The sequence below is a fragment of the Oncorhynchus keta genome, chromosome 11 (genome assembly GCF_023373465.1).
Source record: "Oncorhynchus keta strain PuntledgeMale-10-30-2019 chromosome 11, Oket_V2, whole genome shotgun sequence".
Lineage (NCBI taxonomy): Eukaryota > Metazoa > Chordata > Actinopteri > Salmoniformes > Salmonidae > Oncorhynchus > Oncorhynchus keta.
In genome coordinates this window covers 43,179,478-43,193,829 of record NC_068431.1, presented here as the reverse complement: position 1 = coordinate 43,193,829, position 14,352 = coordinate 43,179,478, and the positions used below count along the sequence as shown (strand labels likewise).

At 46.2% G+C, this 14,352-nt stretch overlaps 1 protein-coding gene across 3 annotated transcripts in view; it reads right to left on the bottom strand.

Annotated features, from left to right (window-relative positions):
* LOC118390299 (roundabout homolog 1-like) overlaps positions 1 to 14,352 on the bottom strand; it is a 222,119-nt gene that overhangs the window by 104,143 nt on the left and 103,624 nt on the right. The window lies entirely within an intron of this gene.

Sequence of the window (14,352 nt, the reverse complement as noted above, 5' to 3'; positions counted from 1 at the left end):
AACAACAACAGCAAGAGTTCCGAACAGAAGCAGCCTTCCTAAACACAACAAAGTGTTCCTATGGGAGGAGATGAAGGGATGCTCCCTCCACACAGCCTGGTAGAGGAGGAGGTGGAGAGAACGGAGAAGAGAGAGAACGCAGAGAGAACTGGCAGCAGTCAGAGTGGGTTTGGTAGTGCCTTAGAACTATTCATCTCCACACACACACACACACACACACACACACACACACACACACACACACACACACACACACACACACAATAAAAGAAACAGCAGGAACAAAAGAATGAGGGAATGCTGCCTCTAATTATCCAGCTAGGTTTCCTCTGACAGCCCTCCTTGCTCCCCCTCTACTCCCTCTCCCCTCTCTCTCTCCACCCGGCCCACTGTAAGTTATAAATCACTAGTCTACACCCTGTTGGAGGAGATGCCAGAATGTTTGGTCTCAGTGGACTAACATTGGAAACAATATGAAGGAATTGTCCTGTTTTTCCCTCAGCACCAAGGTAACTGCAGCTGCTCTCTTTGTGTGTCTTACAGGAGGTGGGAACATTATAGTATATCTCCAATGAAATGACTATCACCTGTCCCCATGCAATACTGTCATAGTTTCCTAATGCACACGCCACAGTCTCTATCATGCTCTCTCTTCCTCACTAAGTCTACCTCTCTCCCTCCCTCCCCCTCTTCCTGGGGAAATTCTCTTCAGTGAATTGAAATGTGTTTTAACCCATTCATGGTTTCCTACTTACGCTAAGAGAGAGCGATCTGAGAGTGACAGGCCTGCCCTCTCTCCTGCCACTTCTCCTGACTAGTCCCTTCCTGATCCAGAGAGGTGAGGCTGTAGGCGGACTTAGACAAGACCGCTGTTGGAATTCACCCTCCCGCCATCTGCTGCCCTGGCCAATGTACACACTGCTGGGAGCCTACGAGGTCCGTCATTCTATCCCTCTCCAATCTCTCCATCTGACATCTACCACTCAAAAGCCTGCATGGCTCCGTGGCTCCACTGGGTCCACATGGGATTCCAGCAGGACTTACAATAGATCTGGGACTTATGGGAGATGAATGGATCTGGCCCTCAGTGACCCGTGATCAACACCTGGGACTGGGAGAGACTGGTTACAATATTTCATCCTCTCATGAAGAACGGTGAAAAACATTTGTTCCTTTGAAGTACTTTGGTTTATTTGAATCGCTCGGACTGTTTAATTGCCGAGTGCTGGCATTAGTTGAGGTTAAGGTGAATGGTGAGGTGCGGAATCGACAAAAGCATACGCCCAAAGCGGCTTTTGAGTCCTTACCATTAGCGGCTCTAGTATAATAGTTCTGCAGCATTAGTGCCTATTGAGTGGCAGCATTCCACTTTCCTAAGCTAACAATACCCACATCAATGACTGTCAAGTAGTGAGGGGATCACTCTCGATGGGCTTGACGGCTTAAAAGTGTGGATTTTTTCTCTCTCTAAAAAGCTGCAAAGGGAAAACACTGGGTTGAATTCCTCCGTAATGTAGGTGTCTGCCTGGTGTGTGTGGTTTGATATGGCATGGTAAGTATTTAATTGGCCGTCTGGCCTGGATCACACAAGCGCTTTGATTAACTTTAATGACGGCCTGGTAGGTTTGCATTTTAATCACAGACTGATACACACACTGGCAGTGCTGCTTCTGCACCACAATGGGAAACGCTGAAAGTGTCTCCACTTGCACAAAATGCACTGCCTTTTCCATTCTTTTATGACGTGGTGTTGTGATCAGATATTCCGTGCTTGAATCTCCTGCCTGGGGTTACACAGAGATCAACCATGTTAGTGTGCAATAGACGTTAACATGTCAGAGTTGAGCTGCTCTGCAGAGCATCAGGTCTCTGGAACTTCCAACTCTTTTTAAGCAATATTTACAGAGAGAGAGATAATAGCAAAGAAAGTACATACAGATAATAAATGTACACAAGGACAAGCACTGACTGCCACCGAGCACATAAAAAGCTCTGGCGGCTGATAGTTGAGTTCATATGGGAATGACCATGACAGAGGGGAGGCCAGATGACCTTTGACCCCCAGAGAGATAGTGTTGACCCTGTCCAGTGATAAGGGGAGTGGTTCACAGTGGGGTGGTGTTGACGGTTGAGTCTGGTGTGTAGGTGAGGGGCCATGCTGTGTGTGGACTAGGGGCAGTGACAGATAGTGGATGGATATGGCTAACGCCTCAGCAAACACAAGGCCAGGCCATTTCTCTCAGGCTGCCTGACAGACAGCACCACAGCGTGCTTGCCTGGCAGGCTCTTATCTGACCTCCACACCCATAAATCAGGCAGAAACATAAACACCTGATCAAACAGTACCCCCAGCCGCTGGGCCGCCCGCCATTGGGGAGGTGACACAGGGGGGGTAGGATGACCATGCTGAAAGAAACAGAGATAGGTGGATGCTCATAGCATTCCGTCTGACTGAAATTCCTGCATGCCATCCCATCGACCAGGTAAACTAGGTTTATTTACACATGCAAACACCAGAGCAGTATCGGTGTGTCAGTAACTCCCACTGTGTTCTCCATATGTTAGCGCATTGACAAATCCAGCCAACTTATTTGGGTTCAGAAATAGCTCATCACATTCACAGCAGGCCCAGTCTGTACACAAGCAGGCTTTCCCCATGTAACAGCCTCTAGTCACACTCCTATGAAACTGTGACTAATCTGGAGCAGGTGAACACACACACGCACACATACATACACACACAGATGTTCTGCTCTGATTTGTGTGCAGTACAAAAACCCACAGCCTGAGTGAATATTGGAGCATTTGATAGCTGGCTGTATTTGATCAGATACTGTTTGCCTGCTTATCTGTGCTTGACTCTCACCCAGTAGACACTCGTAGAACAAAAGGTGCTATCTAGAACCTAAAAGGGTTCCTCGCCTGTCCCCACAGTAGCACCGTTTTGGGTTTCATGTAGAACGTTTACATGGAAACCAAGTTGGTTTTACCTGAACCCAAAAGGTGTTTTACATGAAACCAAAAAGGGTTATCCTATGGGGACACGCGAAGTGTAAGCCATGAAGGATACCGAGGGATCAGAGTTTTCCCTCAGTAAACAGAATCATTTGTGTTTGTTATTTTTCTCTGATGTTTTTGTATGCCATTATTCTACAGCATCATGCAGTAGGTGAACAGAGTGAGGTTGCAACAGCTACTATGTTCTTTCCTTTCCTCAGGTCTAATCTGTAGAGCAGGCTCCAGTGGAATGGGGAAGGAGAGACACACCCGGCCCGTATCACTGTGGCTTACAGTGGCTCTTTGTGCTATGCGCCTTCCCAGGCTGGGATACCTTACCTATCAGGACCTCAGGCTCCAGCTTTCTGCCTGCACTGATAACACTGACCAGACTGCTGCCTGCTGCTGCAGCCTGCATCTCTCTCTCTTTGTCCACCACCCTCTCTTTCACCCGCCTTACCCTCCCTCCCACCCTTCTCTCCCCATATCTGTCTGTCTTTCTCCTGTGAGCTTGTCGTGCCATCTCTAGGCGACAGGGTTTTCCTAGCACACTATTCAGGGAAGGAATTAAGGGGGAGGAGAAAGGAGAGAGGAGAGGAAGAGGCGACGACAGTAGGTAGAAAAATTGTAATTTAGCAACAAACAAAAAAAGAAGGGGGACAATTGCGTTGGACATAAATAAGGTTTGGTGACAGGAGCAGTGGGTCCAGGATTAAGACTGTCTCAGAGATAACAATTAGAGCTGAATACATTAGCCTCTGTGATGGATCGAGGGGCCACAAGCTGAGAGCCAGGAAGGGATTTTTGCTTCTACCATTCCTTCATTAAATGTGAAAGTAGAGAAGTCTTCTGGGGTTTGTGGACATAAGGAGAACATGCTAAGGGATGGAAGTTCAGCCAGCATTATACATCTGCTAAGGGGGCCCCAGATGCACAGCGCACGGCATGGCCAACCTGTTAAGCCAATCCCATTCTGCCATTCTCACCAGCTGAGAGCAGGAGTCAAGCCAAGTTATTTTGGTGTTAGTTTTCTCGCTATATGTTCGGAAAGGGCTATTGAATGTGACAGTATTTCTATCTCTCAAAGGCACCAGAGAACACACTCTGACACCAATCTGCAAGCATGACACACATAATGGTTTAGAAGCTACACACACACACACACACACACACACACACACACACACACACACACACACACACACACACACACACACACACACACACACACACACACACACACACACACACACACACGCACACACACCCACACAGGGAGAGAGAGCACCAGCCTGGTCTTCTCCTTCCACCCGTTCCCCTGTGGCCTTCCATTCTCTCCTCGTCAGCAATTTATTCTCAGAATTTAGGCACAAAAAACAAGACAAGGGAGAAAAAACACATTCAGCCATACGCATTGAAAGAAGTATGCTCTGTTCTCCTAATGTAGTACTCCCCCCCTCCCCCACCACAGTGCTGCTAATTGACTATTCACAAAGCCTGCCCATTTATCATCAGAAGAAGAGAGACACAGCAATAGTAGAGAGGAAGAGGACAGGAAATAGACCATCTAAAAGCATCTCTGCAACTCAGTAGATTCTCCCCCATTACTCTGAGGTTGTGTGTGTGTGTGTGTGTGTGTGTGTGTGTGTGTGTGTGTGTGTGTGTGTGTGTGTGTGTGTGTGTGTGTGTGTGTGTGTGTGTGTGTGTGTGTGTGTGTGTGTGTGTGTGTGTGTGTGTGTGTGTGTGTGTGTGTGTCTCCATCCTCCCAGACACCCCACAGCCCATCTCCAGTGCTTCTATATGATATCAGTAGCGCTGGGCAGTGAGCAGTGGGCTATATACCAATCATCTAGAACTGGGAAGATAAACCAAACATGATCGACACAACGAACCAACCATTTACTGAGGACATTTTACTGATATTGTTAATAACGATAAGTTGCCTATACTAGAAAAATATGATGTTTGAATGTGAATGTAGCCTAGGTGTAAGGTGTGCTCCCTCTCGAGCCTCTAGGTCACCAGGCTGCTCGTTAGGGCGCACACCTGTCACCAGTGTTATGTGCATAATGACACTCACCTGGACTCCATCACGTCCTCCATCACCTCCTTGATTATGTCCCTCCCTTTGGGTTCTTCCCCAGTCGTCACTGTTCCTGTTTTATGTCGGTGTGCTGTTTGTGTTCCATGTTCGTTTATTACATGTATTCACTCCCTGAACATGCTTCCTGACTCTCAGGGTACATCGTTACACTCGGTAATAATAAAAGTGAAATAAGTTAAATAAAAAATCAAATAATTATTGCTCGATTTATCCTGATAATTCAGTCATTTTATTGTGATTTGGATTTTGGCCCATATCGCCCAGCTGTTAGATCATCCTAACATTCACTCTAAAACAACAACTAATGTATGAATGAGTGGTGATTTTGTTATCTTCTTCTGAAAACATACACTTGGCGTGTTCTTCCTTCCTTGCAAACTAGCAGCTGTCATTTCGTTCATTTCAATACACACAAGCCATAGAAAGGCAGAGAAACACAAAGCCATTGTAGCCAAGAGGATGAAAAACAAACACACAACACAGTGAGATGAGGACTAACAGCTCTGAGCCTTCAGCCGCTGGGCCACACAGCCCAGAGCCACATGGCCACGTCTCAGAGAGACTCTACTTCCTCTCCCCCCTGCCTGGCTCCATGGCCAACACCCTTTCCCTGTTGGCGCTTTGATATGAGTCGGCCTCCTCTCCGCTCAATGGAAACGCTGAGCATTTGGGAATATAAAGGAATGTATTTAGACAGTATGTTTCAGCGCAGACACACACAAACCATCCGTCTCCGTTTATGTTATATATGTTAATGAAGGTGTCCTGGGATTGATCCAAACATCGGAAGACTGGACTGATGGGAGAGGAGGGTAGTGGGAAACTGTACAGGAAATATGGAGGTCGCATACCTCAGGCAAACTGCCCCAAGTTAATGAAAATAAACACTGTTATTTATCCACCTTAGTGGCTGTGAGTGGAGACTGGAGAGCACTTACAATCATCTTGTTGGCAGTGTCTCCACATCCACAAACACACACCACAGGGAATAACACTTCACATCAACATAGTGAACATAGAGGCAGCAGGTACTGTAGTCTAGTGGTTAAAATTGTTGTGCCAGTAACCAAAAGGTTGCTGGTTTGAATCCCTGAGCCAACTAGGTGAAAAGTCTGCTCCTGTAAGAGCGTCTGCTAAATAAATCAAATATAAATGTAGAGCCATGGCTGAGAAATACAACCGACCTGCAGAAAATATTACAAACTGTTTATTTATTACAGTACCATGCTGTTCTATTGTAATCTGTTGGATGAATATACTGCTTGCAAAATGCCTGAGATTGGTGGTCAGGTTGCAGTGGTGTTGCCGTTGGTGACAGTGACAGACATTTGAAGTGGGGAGCCATTAGTTAATGGAGTGGGACAGACAGATGGAGTGAGTCTGACCTCCTCCCCTTTCCTCTCGATACAACCCCTCTTCAGAGATTACAATCAAAGAGGAGTACACAGAAAAACAGAGAGAGAGAGGTGGAAGGGTGTCCTTCCTCCATCTGTCAATCACCCAGCCTGACATGACACATATCCTCAGATCCACATCAAGGGGATCTCTCCCTCTCTCCCTCTCTCCCTCCCTCCCTCTCTCCCTCTCTCCCTCTCTCCCTCTCTCCACTAGCAATCTCATCCTTTTAGGAAAACTCATGTCCCTGCCCATCAAAGCCCAGTGTCTTTCTTTGGATGTGGTGTTGTGTATCAACAGGCAGTGTTGGGTTACACACAGCTCTTGTTTCACCGACACACCCTCTCCACAAAGGGCGAGGAAGAAAAAGGTCTGACTGGGACAAAGAGAGGTCCAGTATCTACATGTCTGACTGCCGGACCAGTCTTCCTTCCGTGTCCATCAGAAAGGACCCCATCATACAGCCCCATCAGGTTTGATATCTCATCTTGTATCCATGGAGCCATCGGATAAGGAACAGCAAACACACACGTACATCACATACACACATGTATGTATATACAGTATACACACACACACACGTGTATCATGTAAGACTGTGGGTATGTATGGGTCTAAGTGACTCGCTTCCTCATCCATAGAGGGAAACCTGATGCTTTGTGGTTAAACTTTAAACCCTGCCGCAAGCCTAACCATCTCTCAAATGGCACACTGTCCAATTAGGTCTAGAACATCATTTATTTGTCCTCATATGGCGGCCCTAAAATGGACTCTTCTGCCCAATAACCTTAAGTGAACACTGTCCATGACTTTCCCTTCACCTCAATAAAAAGCTCCATGATTGAATCAACTCTCTGAGGTCAATGGGACACATGTTCATTTCCCAGGGTCCTCTGGCTCCCTGCAGGCAGAGGAATATGCTGAGTGTCCTGCCTGACATTTATTGGATGGGAACTAGGTTATAGATGTTTTTCTCTCTTTTTCCTCCTCCCTTCACTTCCAGCATGGCTCCGCTAGTCTGATCCTGTGTGTGTTTCTGCTTACCAGGCAGTATCCCAGCCCCTTGGTCACGCTTCAGGCTCCAGTACACACTTCATCTGTCACTGTCTCTGCTCTGTCACTTCAGCTCTGCGTCCCCAAAAGAAGAAGTCTCAATTCTTCACCATGAAGGACAGAGAACGGAGCCAGCACTTCTTGTTTCTCTACATCTCTGTCACTCGTCTCCTGCTCCCTTCACTCTCTATGTCGTCATCACTCCCATAGTCTGACTTCAACCATGTCTCCCTCTCTGACACCTTTTATACGTATCTCCATCTCCCATTACAGCATTCTCTCTCTCTCATATTTTGTACATAATGTTGCCGCTATTGTCTCTTATGAACGAAAGTAACTTCTGCACATCAGGATTGCGATTACTCACCACGGACTAGCAGAATCCTCTTTTTCCTTCTAACGAGTCTGATGAGCCCGACACGAACGACATACAAAGAAAGCAGTAACAGGCCCAGATCCCCGTGATTTGTGTGAAGAGGAGGTGGAGAAAAAGGGGTGGGCTGCCTTCTGAGAATTCGTAGGCGACCGAATAAAACCCCACTTCCTTCCATTCTGCTAGCAAACGTGCAATCTTAGGACAATAAAATAGATGACCTACGCGTAAGATTAAACTACCAACGGGACATTCAAAACTGTAATATCTTATGCTTCAGAGTCGTGGCTGATTGTCGACACTATCAACATACAGCTGGCTGTCACGCCCTGACCTTAGAGAGCCTTTTTATGTCTCTATTTGGTTTGGTCAGCGTGTGATTTGGGATGGGCATTCTATGTTTTTGTTTTCTACGATTTTGTATTTCTATGTTTTGCCCGGGTATGGTTCTCAATCAGGGACACCTGTCTATCGTTGTCTCTGATTGGGAACCATACTTAGGTAGCCCTTTCCCTCCTTTCTTTGTGGGAAGTTAACTTTGTTTGTGGCACATAGACCTTAAGTTTCACGGTTGTTTTGTATTGTTTTGTTTTTTTATCATCCTAAATAAAAGGAATATGTACGCTCACCACACTGCGCTTTGGTCTAGTTCTTTCGACGGCCGCACTAAGACAACATTGAATGAGCTGCATTCTGCCATAAGCAAACAAGAAAACACTCACCCAGAGGCGGTGCTCCTAGTAGCCAGGGACTTTAATGCAGGGAAACTTAACCTTTTTGGGATAGGGGGCAGCATTTTCACTTTTGGATGAATAGCATGCCAAAAGTGAACTGCCTCCTACTCTGTCCCAGATGCTAATATATGCATATTATTATTAGTATTGGATAGAAAATACTCTGGAGTTTCTAAAACTGTTTGAATGATATCTGTGAGTATAACAGAACTCATACCTTACACCTAGGCTACATTCACATTCAAACTTCACATTTTTCTAGTATAGGCAACTTATCGTTATTAACAATATCAGTAAAATGTCCTCAGTAAATGGTTGGTTCGTTGTGTCGATCATGTTTGGTTTATCTTCCCAGTTCTAGATGATTGGTATATAGCCCACTGCTCACTGCCCAGCGCTACTGATATCATGTAGAAGCACAGGAGATGGGCTGTGGGGTGTCTGGGAGGATGGAGATACACACACACACACACACACACACACACACACACACACACACACACACACACACACACACACACACACACACACACACACACACACACACACACACACACACACACACACACACACACACACACACACACACACACACACACACACACACACACACACACACTCCATTTGGCAAATCTGATGAAACATTAAAGCCCCAGTGACAAGATCAATTAAAAAAAAGTGATCAGAGGAAGCAGATGCTAATCTACAGGACTGTTTTGCTAGAATATACTGGAATATGTTCCGGGATTCCTCCGATGGCATTGAGGAGTACACCACATCAGTCATTGGCTTCATCAATAAGTGCATCGTCCCCACAGTGACATACTCCAACCACAAGCCATAGATTACAGGCAACATCTGCACTGTGCTAAAGGCTAGAGCTGTCGCTTTCAAGGAGTGGGACACTAACCCGGACGCTTATAACAAATCCCGCTATGCCCTCAAACAACCATCAAACAGGCACGAGTCGTACTACACCGGCTCTGACACTCGTCAGATGTGGCAGGGTTTGCAAATCATTACAGACTAAGAAAGGAAACACAGCCGAGAACTGCCCAGTGACACGAGGCTACCAGACGAGCTAAACTACTTCTATGCTCGCTTCGAGGCAAAAAACACTGAAACATGCATGAGCGCACCAGCTGTTCTGGAAGACTGTGATCACGCTCACCACAGCGGATGTGAGTAAGACTTTTAAACAGGTCAACATTTACAATGCCGCAGGGCCAGACGGATTACCAGGACGTGTACTGTGAACATGCGCTGACCAACTGGCAAGTGTCTTAACAGACACTTTCAACCTCTCCCTGCTCGAGTCTGTAATATCAACACGTTTTAAGCAGACCACCATAGTGCCTGTGCCCAGAAACACTAAGGTAAACTGCCTAAATGACTACCGACCTGTAGCACTCATGTCTGCAGCCATGAAGTGCTTTGAAAGGCTGGGCATGGCTCACAAACACCACTATCCCAGAAACCCTAGACCCACTCCAATTTGCATACCACCCCAACATATCCACAGATGATGCAAACTCTATTGTACTCCACAGTCCTCTTTCACACATGGACAAAAGGAACACCTATGTGAGAATGCTATTCATTGACTACAGCTCAGCATTCAACACCATAGTGCCCTCAAAGTTCATCAATAAGCCAAGGACCCTGGGACTAAACACCTCCCTCTGCAACTGGATCCTGGACTTCCTGACAGACTGCCCCCAGGTGGTAAGGGTAGGTAACAACACATCCGCCACGCTGATCCTCAACACAGGGGCGCGTGCTCAGTTCCCTCCTGTACTCCCTGTTCACTCATGACTGCACAGCCAGGCATGACTCCAACACAATCATTAAGTTTGCCGATGACACAACAGTGGTAGGCCTGATCACCGACAACGACGAGACAGCCTAAAGGGAAGAGGTCAGAGACCTGGCCGTGTCGTGCCAGGACAACAACCTCTCCCTCAACATACTCAAGACAAAGGAGATGCTTGTGGACTACAGGAAAAAGAGGACAACGCACGCCCCCATTTTATTTTATTTATTTATTTTAACTTTATTTAACTAGGCAAGATCAGTTAAGAACAAATTCTTATTATCATTAACATCGACAGGGCTGCAGTGAAGCAGGTTGAGACCTTTAAATTCCTTGGTGTCCATATCACCAACAAACTAACGTGGTCCAAGCACACCAAGGCGGTCGTGAAGGGGGCACAAAGCCTATTGCCCCGGGGGAGACTGAAAAGTTTTGGCATGGGTCCTCAGATCCTCAAAAGGTTCTACAGCTGCACCAGAGAGCATAGGTTGCATCACTGCCTGGTATGGCAACTGCTCAGCCTCCGACCGCAAGGCACTACAGAGGGTAGTGCGAACGGCCCAGTACATCACTGGGGCCAAGCTTCCTGCCATCCAGGACCTCTATACCAGACAGTGTCAGAAGAAGGCCCTAAAATTGTCAAAGACTCCAGCCACCCTAGTCATAGACTCTTTTCTCTGCTACTGCACGGCAAGTGGTACCAGAGCGCCAAGTCTAGGTCCGAGAGGCTTTTAAACATCTTCTACCCCCAAGCCATAAGACTCCTGAACACTTAATCAAATGGCTACCCAGACTATTTGCATTGCCCCCCTCCCCCTCACTCCTCTCCCCCTTTAAAACCGCTGCTACTCTCTGTTGTTATCATCTATGCATAGTCACTTCAATAACTCTACCTTCCTGTACATATTACCTCAACTAACCGGTGTCCACGCACATTGACTCCGTATATCGTCTCGCTATTGTTATTTTACTGCTGCTCTTTAATTACTTGTTACTTTTATTTCTTATTCTTATCCGTATTTTTTAAAACTGCATTGTCAGTTAGGGGCTCAAAAGTAAGCATTTCACTGGCATGGGCCCTCAGATCTTCACAAAGTGCTACAGCTGCACCATTGAGAGCACCTTGACTGGCTGCATCACCGCTTGTTATGGCAACTGCTTGGCATCCGACCATAAGGCGCTACAGAGGGTAGTGCATACAGCCAAGTACATCAAACTCCAACCACCCAAGTCATGGACTGTTCTCTCTGCTACCACATGGCAAGCGCTACCGGAGCGCCAAGTCTGGGACCAAAAGGCTCCTGAACAGCTTCTACCCCAAAGCCATAAGACTACTGAACATTTAATCAAATGGCCACCTGGACTATTTGCAATGCTGCCCTTGTTTTGTGTTCTGACTCTCTTGCACTGGCTCTATGAACACTCAATGGACTCTAACCGCACACTCACATATACTACACTGGCTCTATGAACACTCAATGGACTCTACCTACACACTCACATATACTACACTGGCTCTATGAACACTCAATGGACTCTACCCACACACTCACATATACTACACTGGCTCTATGAACACTCAATGGACTCTAACCGCACACTCACATATACTACACTGGCTCTATGAACACTCAATGGACTCTACCCACACACTCACATATACTACACTGGCTCTATGAACACTCAATGGACCCTACCCACACACTCACATATACTACACTGGCTCTATGAACACTCAATGGACTCTACCCACACACTCACATATACTACACTGGCTCTATGAACACTCAATGGACCCTACCCACACACTCACATATACTACACTGGCTCTATGAACACTCAATGGACTCTACCCACACACTCACATATACTACACTGGCTCTATGAACACTCAATGGACTCTACCCACACACTCACATATACTACACTGGCTCTATGAACACTCAATGGACTCTACCCACACACTCACATATACTACACTGGCTCTATGAACACTCAATGGACTCTACCCACACACTCACATATACTACACTGGCTCTATGAACACTCAATGGACTCACACACTCACATATACTACACTGGCTCTATGAACACTCAATGGACTCTACCTACACACTCACATATACTACACTGGCTCTATGAACACTCAATGGACTCTACCTACACACTCACATATACTACATGGCTCTATGAACACTCAATGGACCTACCCACACACTCACATATACTACACTGGCTCTATGAACACTCAATGGACTCTACCCACACACTCACATATACTACACTGGCTCTATGAACACTCAATGGACCCTACCCACACACTCACATATACTACACTGGCTCTATGAACACTCAATGGACTCTACCTACACACTCACATATACTACACTGGCTCTATGAACACTCAATGGACTCACACACTCACATATACTACACTGGCTCTATGAACACTCAATGGACTCTACCCACACACTCACATATACTACACTGGCTCTATGAACACTCAATGGACCCTACCCACACACTCACATATACTACACTGGCTCTATGAACACTCAATGGACTCACACACTCACATATACTACACTGGCTCTATGAACACTCAATGGACTCTACCTACACACTCACATATACTACACTGGCTCTATGAACACTCAATGGACTCTACCCACACACTCACATATACTACACTGGCTCTATGAACACTCAATGGACTCTACCTACACACTCACATATACTACACTGGCTCTATGAACACTCAATGGACTCTACCCACACACTCACATATACTACACTGGCTCTATGAACACTCAATGGACTCTACCTACACACTCACATATACTACACTGGCTCTATGAACACTCAATGGACCCTACCCACACACTCACATATACTACACTGGCTCTATGAACACTCAATGGACTCTACCTACACACTCACATATACTACACTGGCTCTATGAACACTCAATGGACTCTACCCACACACTCACATATACTACACTGGCTCTATGAACACTCAATGGACTCTACCCACACACTCACATATACTACACTGGCTCTATGAACACTCAATGGACTCTACCTACACACTCACATATACTACACTGGCTCTATGAACACTCAATGGACTCTACCCACACACTCACATATACTACACTGGCTCTATGAACACTCAATGGACTCTACCCACACACTCACATATACTACACTGGCTCTATGAACACTCAATGGACTCTACCTACACACTCACATATACTACACTGGCTCTATGAACACTCAATGGACTCTACCCACACACTCACATATACTACACTGGCTCTATGAACACTCAATGGACTCTACCCACACACTCACATATACTACACTGGCTCTATGAACACTCAATGGACTCTACCTACACACTCACATATACTACACTGGCTCTATGAACACTCAATGGACTCTACCTACACACTCACATATACTACACTGGCTCTATGAACACTCAATGGACTCTACCCACACACTCACATATACTACACTGGCTCTATGAACACTCAATGGACTCTACCCACACACTCACATATACTACACTGGCTCTATGAACACTCAATGGACTCTACCTACACACTCACATATACTACACTGGCTCTATGAACACTCAATGGACTCTACCCACACACTCACATATACTACACTGGCTCTATGAACACTCAATGGACTCTACCTACACACTCACATATACTACACTGACTCTATGAACACTCAATGGACTCTACCCACACACTCACATATACTACACTGGCTCTATGAACACTCAATGGACTCACACACTCACATATACTACACTGGCACCCGCTCCCCCTCCCTGGCACTCGAAGGCGCCAGGCTCCCCAGCATTA